At 39.0% G+C, this 19714-nt stretch overlaps 1 protein-coding gene across 3 annotated transcripts in view; it reads left to right on the plus strand.

Moving 5' to 3' along the window:
• Nucleotides 1-19714, plus strand: part of MME (membrane metalloendopeptidase) — a 115143-nt gene that overhangs the window by 5481 nt on the left and 89948 nt on the right. The window lies entirely within an intron of this gene.

The raw sequence follows: 19714 nt of genomic DNA on the forward strand, positions 1-19714 counted from the left end.
ACTTGCCTCCAGAAGTTGTAAATGCTCCAACACTGGAAGTTTTTAAGAAGAGATTGGATAACCATTTGTCTGAAGTGGTGTAAGGTTTCCTGCCTAAGCAGGGGGTTGGACTAGAAGATCTCCAAGGTCCCTTCCAACTCTGCTATTCTATTCTACTCTGTATTCTGTGTCATGATACAAACAGCTAATTCTGATTTTGGTGAAGTTCTCCACAAGCAGGATACCATTTGGCCAATAGGAGCTTCCACACATATATATGGCCTAGCCTTCTGAAATATATGCTTCTTGTAAAGCCTTTGTTCCACTGGTGATACTTTTATCAAAGATAGAAAGAGTTGGTCTTTTAGAGTAATCAGCTGCTCTTAAGATGCTAAGAGTACTTGACTTTTGCATGTAATGCCTATCAATCATCATAGTGGCTTTTTAAGTGTGCTAGCAAAAGGTAGCACCAGATTCATTTCCATATGGTTAAAATGACATTTTAATCAATTCAATCTCTTTTGGGTGCATTTTATAATTATTAGAGAAGGTTCACCCAAAGTGGAAATCGTTATTATCACCATTTATACAGCCACATTATTTGAGTTCCCAAAGAAATTGTCAGATATTCTCAGGGCTCACAGTTAAACAGTTTATATGTCCTTGTTCCTTTCTATTTATATCCCTTGTACTTAAAATGTTGATTTGGTAAAATGAACTATATGTATCTGATTTCAGATTGGACATAAATGTATGACTGAGATGATTGCAATAGTTCTTAGACATTTGTTAAGTATTATCTGGACAATTTTCATAGATCTCCATATTCTGAATCTTTTAGGTGCAACACAGGATATTGGTTACATTATTCAGCTTTTAATCCAGTATCTTGAATGGTATAAAAGTTATGAGATGCAATTTAAAATTCTTTGTGCATGGTGGCAGCTGCTGACAATTTTACAATCCTCAACGATCTCCTTATTAAAGCAATGGCCAGCGCTGTCAGTTCTGACAATTCTTATCACCTTAGTGAAAAATAGAAATGAGAGAGTCAAATGTTAGTTTTATTTTTTCAGCATAATTATTTCATACCTGCCATTTCTTAGCTGCTGATTTGTAGTCTGAAGACAAGTTTTTTAGGAACAGAAAGAAATGAAACTTACAGAAGGGTTATTCTTAGTAATACATTTCCAAAGCAAGTATCAGTCAGTGAATTGCTTCTGTGCAAAATGGCTTTTAGACACTATGAGAAAGTATTCGTGAGAACATTATTTTAGAAGCAAAGAACTATAGGCAACATTTATAGTAAAATAAAGCCAAAACCCTGACAGGTCCATACCCTGACAGGGCTTAGACAGGTATTTTAGGCAGTCAGCTTGACCAGGCAATCCGAAGGAAAATGTGAGTTTTTTATATATCTAATGTATATTAAAATTATGGTATATAAACATCTAATAAAGAATTTAAATTCTGTTGATTCTGTTGATATAATAAATTTTGTTTTACATAATTGTAGTTTATGAATGAACATTTCTTTCAAATGTAGATTTTTCTATGTAGATTTCTATATTTAGTTCAGCTGAACTCTGGACATAAAGTTGTACTGTTTCAATTCTGTTCTGACCAGAAATGTAATTTTTAGTTTAGTTTAGGATTGTAGCTGACACAATTCGTTCAATAAAGTGATATTATTTTTGATAAAATGGTAAAAAATATGGGCTATAAGATACTACTAGGGGAATTCAGTATTGGCTAAATTATTGTATCCAAATTGTACTAAAAAATGGGTCAGCTTGGTATACTACCTTGAATGCAATGCTGGTCTTATGCTTTGTGTGTTGTTCCTATTTTATTTTATTTATTTTATTTTATTATTTTGTTTTACATTACATTACATTACATTACATTACATTACATTACATTACATTATATTATATTATATTATAATGATATATAATATATAATATATATTATATTATATTATATTATATTATATTATATTATATTATATTATATTATATTATATTATATTATATTATATTATATTATATTATATTATATTATATTATTATATTATTATATTATATTATATTATATTATATTATATTATATTATATTATATTATATTATATTATATTACATTACATTACATTACATTACATTACATTACATTACATTACATTACATTACATTATATTATATTATATTGGTTTGGTTTAATTTGGTTTATTATTAAATATTATTATATCATTATTTTGAGACCACCCTTCTCATTCTCAGGGCAACTCTTTATTACCAGCCTGGAGAAAGGATGATTATCGGTTTAGCAATTGATACAAACTAGGAAGTGTAGGTAACACTTTTGAGGAGAAAGATGTTTATAATGTTTTTATTAAAGTTTGTTATGAGATAAAATACTTATAATACGAAAGTTTTTAAAAAGGGTTGCAGTTGGAAAAGAGAAGTAAGAGTAAGGAAAAAGAACAAAAATAGTGACTTCTGACTTTTTCCAGAGCAGTAGAACACAAGAAAAATTACAAGCTCAACTTTTTGCTTTACATGTCTAATTATTTCAAACTATTTCCACAACATCAAAGTTAATCAATCATCAAAGCCTAAAATTAAAGGTTTTTTTTTTTTGTTTTTTTTGAGGTCAAGGTCCGGAAGTGGTTTCCACGTGGAAACAAAACTAGTTAAATTTTTCTCTTTAATTAAAACAGTTAGTTTCTCTATCACCATCAACTGTATCATCTTTACCATGCATTCTTCCATTGTGGAATTTGTGTATCTTTCCATCTTTGTGCATATAAATTTCCAGCCACTGTCAATATATATAATAGCAATGTTTCAAATTTTCTTTCAAGTTCTTTGAACCAACAACAAGAACTTCTGGTTTCGGTTGTATATTTATTTTAAGAGTCATCTTAATCAAAATTAAACTCTGGGTCAGTATTTCTTCACTTTGTCACAAAGTTCACAGCGGATGATAAAAATTAGTTTCTTTACATTTGCAATATACATTTAAAATTCCTTTATTCATCTTTGACAGTCTCTCAGGTGTTAAATATCAGCAATACATCATTGTATTAAAATTATTTCAGATTATAATTCAGTGTAAACTTCAATCCATTCATCCACATGTTTTCCCATTAATCAATCATATTATCACCAGAGTTCTTTGCCCCTTGAATCATACAATCTTTAATATATTCATTTTCCATATTTCAACAACAATTTATAAATCTTGGCAATAACACATTCATCATTAGCACACAATGTATTTTCAAACTCATTTTTTGGAGACTCAAAGCCATGTCTTTTCTTATCTATATTAAATCTTTTTTTAATTGTAGTGATGTGAGCCAGTGACAAACAAGCCCTTCTAATTCCAATTCTTCTTTCAGTTCAGTTCACTTTGAATAAAACATAATTTACACCATAGGTCCATAATTTACTGTCATTTCTTTTCTACAAAAAAGGCTCCTTTTTATAGAGGGTTTGCCAAACCAAGATAAAATTTATCCTGCCTTAAAAAATCCTTTTTAATATCATTCCAAACAGCCACAAAATTATTCTGAAATTATTCTGATGTTAGTGCCCATGGTCATTCTGTTTCTCTAATTTGTTAAAGGAGTATGACTGAAAGGATCAGTGGATCATGATTGTCTGGTAAGGATATAGAATCCAAGAAGTAATTGCTTTACAAAAGACATCAATAGAAGAGCAGTTTCAGAGGAAGATGCATTTAAATTTTGGGAATCGATGCTCCTTACAAAACAAAGAATAAATTATGTCTTGTTTTTAAAACATTTTGCTTTCATTTAATTACTTAATTATTTCTTAGACTGAAAAACTATCATTCTAATATGTCTCATTTATATCTGAAAATTTCTGTGTTGTATGAAAATTATTTATTTATGTCTATATGTGTTCCTTAAATTTGAAGATGTCTATGTCATTCTTACATGCCAAGGCAACAGATACATCAGCACAGGTAGACAATTTTTTTGTATCATTTACATTGTTTTTAGTATGCAGTGATGATGTTTGGTGGCTGTTTCAAAGATTTGCTTGTTTCACATCACAGGGTGGGTAGCAAGTATGAACTATGAACATATTTTCAACAGTTTATCTTGATCTACTGAACTAATGTGAGCACATTTCCACATAGCAAACATACCCTTAAAAAACACCAAACAAAGAAGAAAAGTAAAGTACATAAAATACAGGCAAAATTTTGTTCACACTGTTGTTATCTTTACTTCTTTGATCACACACTGAAGATACCCCTATCCCCACTATTTCACAGCAGCCATATCTTTTGAGATTATATGAAATGGGACAAAATAACTCCGTTAAAGGGAAGAAGAAAAAGCTGAGTCATCTCAAATTATTTTGGTAACTGCATATAGGCTGGTAAACAAAGAAATGTAATCGAGGAATATGATGATTTTTTTTTCTGAAATGTTCTTCACTGCAGCCTTCCTCCTACCCGATTGGATCTTGCTGCCTGCTTCTTCTCCTATACTATCAGACCATTTCTATTCTATTAGTTATCCTCCTGATGGATTGACAGGTAAAGTCCCAAGCAGGGGTGGGATATGACAGGGTTAACAACCAGTTTGGGATTTACGAGCTTCCCTGCCCGTGCCTGTCAATTGTCATTAACATGTCATTAGCACGCTGCTACCGCTGCTGCTGCTGCCGAGAAGCAGCCTTTGAAACAGCCCTCTTTACTTGTTTTTTTTTAACTGCAGCTGTGCCTTGTTCGGCAGCTGAAGCTGAAAAACCAGGAAATAAAGATCAGATAAGAGCCCGGGTGGGTGGGTGGGCAAAAACATCAGCAGACATAGAAACGGTTCTATGTCTGCTGCTCTTCAGAGCTACCGGTTCTATAGAGGTGGACAGAACCAGTAGAAACCCACCCCTGGTCCCAAGCCCTTTTATATAATACATTTTGTGGCCTTGCAAAGAATAAGTAAACAAAAAATAAGTAAACAAATAAAAATACTCCCATAGAATAGTTGTTCCAAGATTATTTGAACTTGACATTGGAGGCTCTATCTGAGCCATTCTACATTGGGCTACCCTTGAAGAGTATCGAGAAGCCTCATCTGGTACAGAATGCAATGCATTCTGAATAGCCAGTTATGCGTGCTCCTAGTATGGCACATCTTACAACTTGACTCCATTAGTTGCATTAGTTACCAGTTAGGTCCAGTTCAAGGGGCTTGTTTTGACTTTAAAGCCCTTTGTGGCATGGGGTCAGGTTATTTGAGGGACTGACTCTCCTCAATTACATCTACCTATCCCATTATTTCCAGCATAAATGGCATGTTGTTGATCCCATCTGCTACGGAGATATATGTGGTAGTATCCAGGAGATTATCCTTTAAATCATAATATTATTATTTTTTTATTGTTGTTTTTCCGTATTGCTATTTTTTTCAGTTTTTATTGTACGCCACTCAAAGTCACATTTTGTGAGATGGATGACTATATAAATGAACAATTCATCAGCGGAACAACTTGCCTCCAGAAGTTGTAAATGCTCCAACACTGGAAGTATTTAAGAAGAGATTGGATAACCATTTGTCTGAAGTGGTGTAGGGTTTCCTGCCTGAGCTGGGGATTGGACTAGAAGACCTCCAAGGTCCCTTCCAACTCTGTTATTCTATTCTATTCCTATTCCTATTCCATTCCATTCTATCCCATATATAATGAACAAATAGACAGATAATCATTTCAATTCCATACCGCAGAGGCCTGAATTAACCTTGACTCCTTTTACCTCTTTCAGTGTGCAGACACCATATTTTAATAGGACTGCATGTTTTCTTAATAGGATAGTTTCCCCCGTGCTTAAAAAAAATACAGCTCCACAACTTTCCTCTGATCCCTCTTCATAAAGTAATTTGATAATGTTATTGAAAACAATATGGATGGAAAGTGGTGTTGATAACACTGTTGTAATTATGCCTAACTTTGAATACAGAACCAGGAAGAAGTAACATTTCTGTCAATGCTACAGCAATGCATGAGGGAATAGTACAACTAACTTCACTCCATGGCAACAGTAAAAATCAGTAACTTAGGGCAAAGCAATGTCAACCATGGTTAACCAGCCAGGTAAATTAGTTGGTAACACTTCAACACATATTTAGCAATAAATCAGATTCAAGATTACTTTCTACAGTAATGATTTTAATATTCATAGTTTTTGTTTGCTTACTTTCGGTTTGATTTTAAGGGCTTGCATCCAGCTAGAGTATACAGCTGGGGTATTCCAATAATATGTCATTCTGTAGTCTGTTGTTCTTCATATATTGGATAATATTCTAATATAATGCAAAAAAAAAAAAAAAGATTTGGAACAAAATGTTGCAGAGTGCCCCAATCTGAGCTCTCAGATATCATTTCATTGCTGTTTTGTCTAAATATATTTAAAGAAATTAAATGTAGTTTAAATAAAATATTCTTAAACTTCAAATGAAATAATTTGTATGTGATTTCTTTTGAACATAGAGCTATAAATTAGGGCTGGGCAATCCATATTCCAAAGACACATGCAGCCCCCAGCTCTTTTTTGAAGACCTTGGAGATCTCTTAGTTTTTGTTACTAGATAAAAGTGATGCAATTTCCTGAAAATATTTGATGTGAAACCAAAAAACCCAGATGTTTTATTGTTAAGCTTTTGCTAGACTTAACACATCTATAGAATTATAACATCTCCCCTTCCCCCAAACAAGCAAATAAACAAAATTGAAAGGTAAGTCAAAAAGTCCTTAAGGCTCCAATGCTATTCAAGTTGTAATAGTATTGATATGTATACATTCATCTGTACATGAAACCATTTATGTCTCATAAAAACTTACAAAAAAGAAAACACATAAAAGTATTATATAAAGGGAAATGAACAATATCCTTTCCAATATTAGAAGTCCACTGACTTCTAATCTGCTTCCAGATGTGTTTAAGAAAAATGGTGTCATCTTTTAATAGAATCTTTTTTTATCTTGATCCTGATATAATCCTAGGAAGTCCTTCTCCAAATGTCTAAATGTTTTGGGGAAAGTACAGGTGGTCCTCTCAACATACAACAGTTTGTTTAGTGACTGTTTGAAATTACACTGGCACTGAAAAAAAAAAAGGTTGCAACCAGTTTTTCACACTTACAACCATTGTAACATCCCCATGGCCACGTGATCAAAATTCAGATGCTTGCCAATTGGTCTATATTTATGACAATTGGGGCATGTGATCACCTTTTGCAATCTTCTGACAAACAAAGTCAACGGGGATGCCAGCTTCACTTAACAACCATGGTACTAACTTATCAACTCCAGTGATTCTCTTAGCAACTGTGGCAAGAAAGGTTGTAAAATGGGCAAAATTCACTGAACAAATATTTTACTTAGCAACGGAAATTTGGGGCTTCATTGTGGTCATAAGTCAAGGACTACCTTAAACTGTTTGGGTTGGGGTACGTCATTGTGGGATGCCATCTATGAAACTATATGTTGGGTGTCTTATTTACATTGTTGGAACAGTGGTATTTCTACGGTGGCAAAAATGAAGAGAGACTGGAATCCTCTTTTCTGATGAACAAATGTTATTAAAAGGCACAATCTTTCATGAGCTTTCAAGTATTGACAATGGTTGCTTTTCACAAAACCTTTTCAGAGCACTACTTAATAGCATACCAGGTACGGCTATAAATATCAGTAAGCCCAAGGAGAAACAGACCCTCATCAGCTATAAGAAGAAGCAAGTTCAGCCATATCAGCCGATGTTTCAAGAATATTGAAATTGTGTTACTGCATATGGATCCCCCTGCTGGATTAGGAATACTTGTTTAATTAAACCATATAAACCTTAAAATACAATGTGTGTCTGGGGAATGAACAAGGGTCGTTTGTTTTATTTATCATTTCCAATTTTCTCCATGATGTTTATGAAACGTTTTGGGCCTCATGGAGGCAGTTAAGAAATTTTAGGGTAGACAAGAAGAAAGTAATATGATGATCAGAACATAATGTTAGCAGACTTCCCTATACATGAAGTGCATTACATAAGATTGTGTTAATACTCGATACCAGTCTCTTCACATCAACAAACAGGAAGCAGCAGCGTTCACAGTTTCGAGGAGTACAAACAACAAAAGCAATGACACATCATTGAACTACAAACTCCACCCCTTTTATATATGTCTTATGGTATTCTAGGAAAGAACAGCACTTGCGTTACAACGTGATGCTGCTTTGAGCATTTTGACAAAAGAGATATGGGTAATGCTAGTCATCCTCGACTTACAATGAATCAGTTAATGACTATCTGAAGTTATGGCAGACTTGAAAAAAAATACTTATCATTTTTATCCACAGAGTTACAGCTACTGCTGCATCACCCCTCTGTCATAAGGTTGCATTTTGGCAACCAGCTTGCTTTCATGACCATTTGTAGCATCCAGTCATCCCCTGATTGTATTTTGCATCTCTGTTCTGCTGATATAAATTGGAATTCATTCAATTGGAATGAAAAGAGGTGACTATTTATGGAAATGTCCATGTTACTTATCCACAATTTTGATTCCAGTTGGGTCTGTAAACTTTTTTGTGTGATAGATGAAAGAGAGAAAGAGAGAGAGAGATGATGGCTGGCTGGCTGGCTGGCTGGCTGGATAGATAGATAAATAGATGAATAGATAGACAGACTTGATGTCTATTTCTAAAATGGCAAAAATGAAGAGGAGACATTCTCATTGCCTTTCCCTTCAATATTTTATTACATTTTAAAAATCAATCATTATTAAACATTTCAACATTTTAATTTCATATTAACTCTTAAGCCATTCTAATTTTCTATTTCTAATACAAATGTTACAATACCATCTTGTGTACCTTGCAGAATCTTTTTAAAAAAAATTTATGCTTTACCCATTATCCCTAAAAAGGATTCCTCTTTTCCCATCTAATTTTAAAACTTTGTGGCTTTTCTCCGCCTTTCCCCTTTCTTTCTTCCCCCACCAAATCTTCCTACCCCCTTCTTCTAACCTCTGTCTTGCCGGCATCCCTTCTCTGTTGTATTCCCTTTTTCTCTTGTTTGCTATCATTGTATTTATTTTGCATCATATTTTTCTCTTTCTTAAATGTTTTTTTAGATCTTAAATCCTTCATTTTCCTCGCTTTCTTCCTTCCTTCTTTCTTAGATGAATTTTGGGATTCATTGAAGATGGCGTCTTCATCTTCTTCTTGTTGTTCTTCAGCTTCCATCTGTATTGTCTGTTCATAGTTAACCAACGCCATTTCTAAAAAAAGAAAAGCTTTTTCCATACCATCTTTACAGGCTGCTTTTGTTTGCTCATATTCATCCCTCAGTTCCTCAAAAGAAAAAGCCATTATAGATCTTTTCTTTTCTTTTTTCCCTCTTTCTTCTCACACCAACCAAAATATTCCAAAAGAAAAATAAGACAATCCCAAAGTCCACAATCCTCAATCAATCCAAGCCAAGCCAAAATTCCCCCTTTCTCTTCCAGGGGTAGTATCAGACAAAGGAAAAAAGAAAATTCAAATCTGTGTTTTGAAGCCTTATTAAGATTTTATTTCTGTTTTCAAATCCTTAAAGCATCTCCTCCAACAAAATCCAACCAGATAAGTATATTTTTTGTCCTCTCCCTTCCGACTTATCCCAAAAAGCTAGTTTTACCTGAAAAAAAAACAGGTTTCTCAATATCCATTTATTAATTCCGTCGGGGGGGAGAGTAAACTTTCCTTTCAGCACCTCAGAATTGCCGCTTATTTTCTCTTGTGGAAAGAATCATCCAAAAGGCCATCATTTTCAGGAATTAAATTAAATATATCTTAGAGTCCTGGATCGACCAAGAAGACTTTCACTTTTGAAAACTTTCTCCTCTTCCTCCAGCGCATACTTGCCCAGCTGCCGGCTTCTTTGTGGCAGCCATTACGGACCGCCGCTGCACCGTCTTGGTAAAAGGAGGTTCTGCCGGCTAGGGAGGGGTCTGCAGCACCCCAAACCCTTTCCCGGATCCCCCTACCTTCAGCTGCCCTGCAGGGCAGCCTTGCTCCGCACCCTTTCGGATCGGAGCCCCAAAAATGGCTAGCGTGGCAGGGATCGTGCAGCTTCGCGAATCCCTACCGCTCGCAAAGCCGACAAACCGGAAATAGATTTATTATTTAACTACATATTTAGGAGGATATTATGTATTTAAACATTTTTGATTTTTTACTCTGTTTTTATTGTTACTAAAAGTAAAAATTAGTAGATAGAATGTACCAAGCAGAATCAAATTGGGTATTAGGTGTTATTTTAAATGTTAATCTAATTAATTTAGGGAGAGGATAGAAAGGCATCATACTCTGATTAGTGATTTCAGGAGAAATTCTTTTTTTTTTTTCATTATAAGGAATGAGATAGAGGGATAATAAAGGATGGGCAAAAGATACAAATATAATGATTTAATTTAAGATGGATTGAATAAGATAGAATTATGAAGAGTGAAATGTGTGGAGAAGTTTATATAGAAGATACAGAATGGTAAATAAAATAAGTAATGATCTGTAAGATGAGCATGAATATAATTAAAGCCCATATAAAGAGAGGTACCTGGGGCCAAGTTACTTTACTAAAAGATTTTTTATATGCATGTTTGTGTCTGTTTATGTTTTTGAGAATATTGGTGAAACCTTGTAGAAACATAGAAAGAGAGTGACGATAATCAAGTCAGAAAGAAATAGATGAAATAATATAGAAATGTATTGTATAAGATAAGGTTTTATCTGACTTGTTAAATCTATAATGGAAAAAGGTTCAAATATGTAATGGTTGATGATGATTTGTTTGTTTTTTGAAATTAATAAAACTTGCTTAAAAAAAAAATGAAGAGGAGACTGGTAGTAGCTTTTCTGATTAAGAAATGATATGAAAAGATAAAGCCTTTTAGGTGACAAAACCATGGGGAAATGTCTTTCTATTTCTCCATGGTTTTGTCAGTCTTTTGTCCTATTTTTTTCAACAAAATATTTTCATGTTTGCTGATGCTCAATAAATAAGCCTTAAAACTTTTTTTGTAGCTAAACTGAGTTGATGTGTGTTCTTTCTCTGATCTGGATACAGGGATTTCCTGAGAGTATATTAGATTCATACTGACCTGGAAATTAGTAACTTTCTAATATTAAAAATAATTCTGATTACATCAAAAAGCTTCCAGCACTATAAAACTAGCTGATAGCCATTGTTCTTAAGGTGGACAATATTCAGTTTTAAGGACTGAAAGCTTTACAAAGCATTGTAGAGCTGTTCAGTCCAAGGATGATTTAAAGATAAAGAAGTGAGATCAAAGCTTTTAAAACTTTCCTCCAGAAGTGAGTAATTGAGCAAATATACAAATTGCCTGTCATAGTTTTTTCTACTATATCAGTCTGTTCTATTTTTCTCTGAGCGTATGTTTCTAGAATTTGCCTGTGTACATGTAAATTAATGTATGTATTTTACGTATAGCAATGTTTTGTTTGGAATGGATGGTACATTTGATTTAGATAATGCCTATGAGGACATTTTAAAATTTGATAATGCTAATCTCAATTTCATAAGAGTAATAAATTACTTCCTCCAAACTAAATTTTTCTATGTGTTCAGCCTGCCTGAGAAAGAAGGCTCTTGATTGTGTGTCATTTTCAACATGAGTAACTTGTGCTAAATAATGAGCATAGTGTTGTTTGTATAACAACAGATGACATATGTGACTCCATATAATATAATATTTGGTCTTCTGCTTGTGAAATATAAAATATACAGTGACATACTTGAAATACATTATATTTTCCAACTAATTACCCTAGATTACCACCCTGATTTCCGGGAGATTTGTTGTCCCAATAATAATCATGCTCAACTCCATTTAGCTTCCAAGTGTTGGGGCCTGTCAGTGGCCAGCAGAGCTGGCAGCAGACTCTGTCAATGATGAGGTTGGGGAGGAACATGGGCCAGTCCTGGAATCTGGGGAAGGCTCTGATAAGTGCTCTGTGTTGGAGGCAGAGATGGGGCCAGGGCCGTCCAACAGTTATTAGCTGCCTTTGGTGTCAAAGATCAGTGGGGCAGAAGAACAGCTGGAACCTGTTCCCGATGTGTGCATGCACAGAGCTGCCAGGAGAAGGGAACAGTTAAGGAACAAGGGTCAACTTGGGAGTAAAGGCACAGGTGGATGGTGAATGCCCCCTCCCATAGGGAACAACGAGGAGCGAAAGGGGAGAGGTGTTTGCAGGAGACAATTAGTTCATTTAATTAGTGTGAAGATTTGTTCATGACTCTCAGAGACTCAATGCCAAATATTTTCTTGTACAGTTTTGGAAGTTATCATCCTGGCAACTCTCCAAGCCTGATAAGGTCTGTGGTTGTAACTCACCCTTGAAAGACTTTGCTGGATGTGAATGATAGGAATTCACATCAGCCTAATAAAAAGGGGTTTTGCTGGGACAAGGAGTCTGCTTCGTGATTTTGTGAAGCCTAGGTTAGAACACCAAGGCTAAAAAAGGTCAAGCAGGTATTTCCACTCTTGTGAAACCTAATTAGGGAAAGTATATATGCCTTTTGCACTGGAAAATGATAGCTATTTTAAAAGTATTGTTTTGTAATCCAAATTACATAACTGATTTAGATAGAATTAATTGAATGAGCCTTTCAAATGTAGTGCTCCACAAATCAATAACTTTGGCAGACTAGTGTTTGTACATGGTTTTGCAAAACCTAGAAATTCCCCCCCCCCATCTGTTCTATTTTAAAGATATGTCATTGCTCATTATTGGAGCAGTGTTTCTTCCTTATTCTTCTTCCTCATTTCTCATTCCTCAGAAAATTATGACTGTCCTTCAGCTAGAAATGTTATCTTTGGGGGTATGCATTAGTCAGAGTGTTGCGTCCATAGACTGACTGAAGTCTTCAATCCGGTCCGCACTTCAGGCGGGAGCGCCGACCGCTCCCATTGGTTGATGCCATTTGACAGCCAGCTATAAAAGGCGCTGTCAAACGGCATCAGCTGTTGCCGCCAGCTGACTGCCTGTTAGCCCCGGCAGCCGCGGCAACTCTTTATTCATGGAATAAAGCCTTTTGCTGTTAGCTCTGTGTCTGCCTCGTATCTACGCTGCTCTACAAGACTGGCGACGAGGGTGGGATACAAATAAGAGGTGACCGGACAAAAGCAGCTGAGCTCAGTCACTTCCAAAAGAGCCGAAGCCGCTGCGAGCTGACTGTTGCAAGCCACAGTCGCTCTCTGCGAGCGTGAAGTTTAAAGCCTCCACAGCTGAGGAGACAGACGCCGCCTGACAGGTGCAGCCGCGGGCGCTCTTTTGAGAGCGCGAAGGTTAAAAACCTCCCCAGCCGAGGAGATAGACGCTGCCACTGCACGATGACTTCGAATCTTGCGTTCCCACCCTTCAAGCCGATGGCCGAGACGTGGGAATCATATAGAAGTCGCTTCGTCTGCTTCCTGGACGTGATTGACCTCGCGGATGCCACAGCCCATAGGAAGAAATCCTATTTCTTAAGTTTCTGCAGGGGCGCGGTTTTTGACACTGCCACGGCGCTGGTAGCTCCTCGTTCTGTCAGGGCTGTCCCCTGGGAGGAGTTACAGGAGATCCTCTCCAGTCACTACTCCCCTAAACCATCTCAAATTGCTAGGAGGCACGCCTTCAGGCAGAGAATTCAGGCTGAGGGGGAGTCAGTTAGCGAGTATGTGGCAGCCTTACGGTCAGCTGCCCTACAATGTAGCTTCAGGGATTACCTAGAGGATATGCTCCTAGATCAAATTGTCTGTGGGGTCAAGGACCTGAGACTTCAACGATGATTGCTAGCCAAAAAGGACTTAACCCTAGCTGTAGCCATCGAGGAATCACAAGCTGCTGAGCTATCTGCTCTGTCAGCAGCAGAAATACAGGGGAACCCCATTAGACAAGGCAGCTCAACTATTCATTTTGATGAGGTCTCCCTAGATGAGAGTTCTGAGGAACCAATCGATGTAAACCACCTCAGGCAACAGAAGCCCCCTCCAGAAGAACCAAGACAAAAAAATCAATTTTACCCCCAGGCAGCAACCCATTTGCCTAAGTTGTGGGGGAACCCATCTCAGGGCATCCTGCAGATTCAGGAATGCCATTTGCCTGAACTGTCAGAAAAAGGGCCACTTAGCTAGGGTCTGCCAAGCGGGGAAAACTTTTCCACAAAGACTTCAGCCTACTCCTATTTTTCAAAGGCAAGTTGAGGACTGCTATACCTGTTACCACTCAGATCATACTACCACAGGCTCTAACAAAATAAGCATTTTTGTTTCTTTAGAAGGTAAGCCCTGCAAGATGGAAGTGGATACAGGCTCTGCCCTTTCCATCATCTCCTGGGGAATTCTAAAGAAGATGCTTCCAAGGTTGTCTAAGAAGAAGCTCCTGAACTGCCATCTGACTCTGCGTGATTACCAAGGAAGGACCATCCCAGTCCTCGGGAAAGGCAAGTTTTTAATCCAATTCAAAAACTTTAAAGGCCACTTGCCTCTAGTAGTGGTAGATGGTGCCCTTCCTAGTTTACTAGGATTAGATTGGTTCCCTGCCCTTGGTCTCAGCATAACTGGTATCCACACTGTTTTAACCACTGAAGTGGATACCCTTTTCAGAGATTATTCTGATGTATTCAGCGAAGGTTTGGGGTGTTACTCTGGTACCCCTATTTCATTCAATGTAGACCCACAGGCAATTCCCATCCGTCTGAAACCTCGTAGGGTACCCTTTGCTATTCGCCCCAAATTGGATATGGAGCTAGATAAATTACTCAAGCAAGGGGTATTAGAACCAGTAGATTTTGCGAAATGGGAGACCCCCATAGTCACCCCACTTAACAAAGACGGCAGCATGAGAATCTGCGCTGATTACAAGACGTCCCTGAATAGGTTCCTGCAAATCAGCGCCTACCCTGTCCCTGTCATCCAACATCTCTTACATTCCTTTGAGCCTGGGACTATTTTTGCAAAATTAGATATGTCTCAGGCCTACCAACAGTTCCCTGTAGATCAGTGATCCCCAACCTTTTTTACGCCGCGGCCCGGTACCGGCATCAGCTGGGCGCCGCGGCCCGGTACCGGCATCAGCTGGGCGCCGCCATCTTTTTTTGATGAAAAAGTGCTTCCGGTGACCTCACCGGAAGCACTTTTTCATCAAAAAGATGGCGCCAGATCTGGTGAGCTTTTCCGGTAGAAATGGCTTTCTACCCGGAAAAGCTCACCGAGCTCAGCCGCCATCTTTTTGATGAAAACGTGCTTCCAGTGAGCTTTCACCCAGAAAAGCTCACCGGAAGCACTTTTTCATCAAAAAAAGATGGCGGCGCCCAGCAAGCCAGCAGCCCGGTAGGACTTGTTCTGCGGACCGGGACCGGTCCGCGGACCGGTGGTTGGGGACCCCTGCTGTAGATGACCAAACTGCAGAATTACAAACCATAGTCACCCATAGGGGTGCATTTAAATGCAGGCGCCTCCAGTTTGGCGTAAGTGTAGCCCCTGGGATTTTTCAATCTCTAATGGAGAGGCTTCTACAGGGACTCCCAGGCGTAGTCCCCTATTTTGATGACATTTTGGTTTCAGCCATTGACAAGCCACAACTAATACTTAGAGTCAGAGCAGTCCTTGATCGTTTCAGACAGCATGGCCTTAAACTTAAAAGGGACAAGTGCACCATTGCCACTAAGCAAGTGGACTTTTTAGGTTATAGAATTGACACCTCTGGTATACACCCAATTGAGTCCAAAGTCAGGGCTATCCACGAGGCACCCACACCTTCCAACAAGACTAAGCTCCAGGCCTTCTTAGGGCTTCTAAATTTCTACGCTTCATTCCTCCCACACAAAGCCTCCATAGCAGAACCTCTGCACAGACTTATGGACAAACAGTCCCTCTGGCATTGGGGACCAAGGGAAGCTCATGCCTTCCAATCAGTCAAGTCCTTGCTCACATCCAATGCAGTATTAATACAGTTCAATCAGCAGCTACCTTTAGTCCTGGCTGCAGACCTTTCCCCCTTTGGCATAGGAGCTGTTCTGAGCCATAGACTGCCCAATGGCTCTGAGGCACTAATTGCCTTTTTCTCAAGAACCTTCTCTTCAGCAGAACGCAACTACAGCCAAATTGACAAAGAGGCTTTGGCTGTAGTTGCTGCTGTCAAAAAGTTTCATGAATTCCTCTACGGTCACCACTTCAAACTAATCACAGATCACAAGCCACTATTAGGCCTCTTGTCTGGGGACAAACAAACCCCTCAGGTTCTATCACCAAGAATGACCAGATGGACTTTATTCCTGGCTGCTTAATCATACACGCTGGTTCATCGCCCGGGGAAGAACCTGTGCCATGCTGATGCCCTCAGTCGCTGCCCTCTGCCTGTTCCGGTTGAAGATCCTGCACCCATCCACGCTATCTTTGAGGTCAACGATCTCAACCTGCCCATCACTGCCCGTGACATTGCTGCTCACTCCTCAAGGGACAAGGTAATCGCCCAAGTTCTGGCCTGGGTGGGAAGGGGGTGGCCAGCAATTGATTACGCCCCTGAATTTCTGCCCTTCAAGACTCACCAGCAAGAGCTGTCATCCCTACAAGGTTGTTTGCTGTGGGGGACAAGAGTTGTCATCCCTGCTAAACTACAAGGGCCAGTTTTAAAGGTCCTGCATGAGGGCCATCCGGGCATCGTCAGGATGAAGGCTCTGGCCCGCAGTTACGTATGGTGGCCAGGCATGGATGCCCAGATCTCCAGCTGGGTGAGTGCATGCCAGCCATGCCAGGCTACTAGGCCAGCTCCATCATCATTTACGCCTGCCAGGTGGGAAGACACTGGGGCCCCTTGGTCCCAGCTGCACATTGATCTGGCAGGCCCTATGCACGGGCGAACTTTCCTAGTCATGGTGGATTCTTTTTCAAAGTGGATAGACCTGGCCCTGCTGCCCTCCACAACCACTCTTGCTATCACAAAAGCCCTAACCAGAGTATTTGTCACCCATGGCCTCCCAGACACCATTGTATCCGACAATGGCCCCCAGTTCACCTCTTGCGAATTTGAGATCTTTGCAGCCAACCTGGGCATCCGGCATGCCCTCACAGCCCCTTTTCACCCTGCTAGTAATGGGATGGCTGAAAGGGCAGTCAGGACAGTAAAGGAGGCCCTGGAGAGGTTTGGCCCAATTGACTGGCACTCCAAACTTTCCAGGTACCTACTGACCAAGCACACAACCCCCTGTACCACCACCAATAAATCCCCTGCAGAGCTCCTTATGGGCAGACGCCTTAGAACCACCCTGGATAGGCTACACCCCCATTACACCCCGGTCACCCCTTTGGCATCTGACAGCCAGGCCAGGGAGTTCGCCCTGCAGGACCTGGTGTATGCCAGAAATTACTCAGGACACCCCTTATGGGTGCCAGGGCAAATCGTGGCAGTAACTGGGCCTAAGTCCTACAGGGTTCTGCTGGATGATGGTCATATCTGGCGCCGGCACATTGACCAGCTGAGAAGGCATGGGAAAATGGCTGCCGTCAACCCCCACTGCCCAGCAAGCGAGATGGACCACCCAACGCAAACCAAGACTTTCCCAGGGCACCGCTACCCAGCAAGCGAGTCAAACCACCCGACGCAGACCGAGGCTCTCCCAGGGCACCGCGAGCGAAGGGGCCTACCTGGACTGCTCCTCAACCAGAGTCCCCTGACGACAAGGTTCCCTTGCCTTCGACCGACAACGTGACCCGGGAAGCAGAGAACTCCTACCCTGCTGCAGCTCCATGTGAACTGAGACGATCTGGCCGCCTGCGCAGGTGCCCGGCCTACTTACAGGACTACGCATGCTCCTGGCCAGGGGAAAGGAGTGTTGCGTCCGTAGACTGACTGAAGTTTTCAATCCGGTCCGAAGTCTTCAGGCGGGAGCGCCGACCGCTCCCATTGGTTGATGCCATTTGACAGCCGGCTATAAAAGGCGCTGTCAAACGGCATTAGCTGTTGCCGCCAGCTGACTGCCTGTTAGCCCCAGCAGCCGCGGCAACCCTTTATTCGTGGAATAAAGCCTTTTGCTGTTAGCTCTGTGTCTGCCTCGTATCTACGCCGCTCTACAACACAGAGATAGTGTCTTAAAGTAGTTTATCATCTGCTCAGGATAACAGTGACACATACAAAGAGATGTGAATTAACTATTCACAATAGTGGGTGATTCAGGTATTTACAAACACAATTGATGAAATCATTGATTTGCTTGCATGTTTACACACAGGCACTAAAATGACAGAGAAGCACATTCAAAATATATAATGCACAGAAACATTAGTAAGACATCTCTATTGGATTGTAACTGAGATTTTAGATTGATTTTAAATTCAAGTCATTAATTTATCTTGACATATTACCAAGAATTTCATAGCCTCTTTGGGATCTGTTGTCTTCAATATCGACCATGCCTGTTCTGTACAGTCCTATAGTTCTTAATTCATAAATGCCTTCATCTCAAGTGATATGGTGAAAAGAAAGATGTAATTAAAATGTAGTCCTTCCTTTGGTCTAGCTTTATCATGTGATTTTTCTAAAAATCAAATGCAATAAAACATTTTTAAAAAATATAGCCTTATTTGATGTTGTCACATCCAGGTTGCATAAATGTAAACTGGACAATGGTCAACCAATGATTCTACAACCAGGATTCTGGTGGCAAGAAATATGTCTGATCTGGGTCTCACTGTACTTATTTATTTGCACATACAAGTGTCTTTCTGCCAGAGAAGCACAGTGAACAGGTGATTAGAAGGCAAACCTGGGGATTTTTAAGATGCTCCGTTGGGGTTCAGCAATATCTTATTTTCCTTTCAATACATGAAATTCAAAGGTTCCATTTATGTATTTTCTATTTATTGTTTAAATAGACAGTGACAGACTAAGAAAGTACAGATCTAATCAAAACTGAAGACTGTACAACTCTTGCTGGATTGTGGGTAGCACAAGGGTTTAAACAACACGCCAAGAACTTTACTCCCAAAATAAATGGTCCAGAACCAAAAATGAGTCTAAGTATTTGGGGGAATATCCCTTCAAAACAAGAACAGAAATAAATAAATAAATAAATAAATAAAGGATGGGGTTCAGCAAACAGGGAGATTATAGAATCACCTAAAGATTCAAAAAACAGTTCACAGAACATTGCCTGTTCACAAAATTTTACAGACGAACCTCTTAACCTTTTCAAATCTTTACCTCGTAGGACATAAGGTAGTGATATCTATCATTGTTTCTATATAATCCATGAGAACATCATTATCTCCATCCATAATTGTACAGTTATACATATATTTCTGCATAGTATTTGATGAATTTGATCAAGTACACTGAAAATTTATGCTGGAGCTTGAAGTTATTAAAGACTACTTATTACAGAGTTGTCCTCTGGATCTGGGGTGTGGGGAGAGAGGAAGGGAATGAGAAATGAAAGGATTAATAGAAGGACAATAATATATATGGATCCACACAGAATTCTATCAATAGGACAAGATGTTCATGTAATAAAAACTTCTCCTGAAAAACTCAAGCCATTGAGCACGGAGAAAGAAACGTGGGAACTGGAAATCATTTGAATGGTTTGTGGTTGTCCATCGCATTACATCTTCCATCAGTAGTGATTTATTTTATTACTTTGATTTAACCTTGTATTGTGTTTACCACC

The sequence above is a fragment of the Notechis scutatus genome, chromosome 4, assembly GCF_049901735.1.
Source record: "Notechis scutatus isolate UNSWTSFEM ecotype Mainland chromosome 4, rNotScu1.2, whole genome shotgun sequence".
NCBI classification, from domain to species: Eukaryota; Metazoa; Chordata; class Lepidosauria; order Squamata; family Elapidae; genus Notechis; species Notechis scutatus.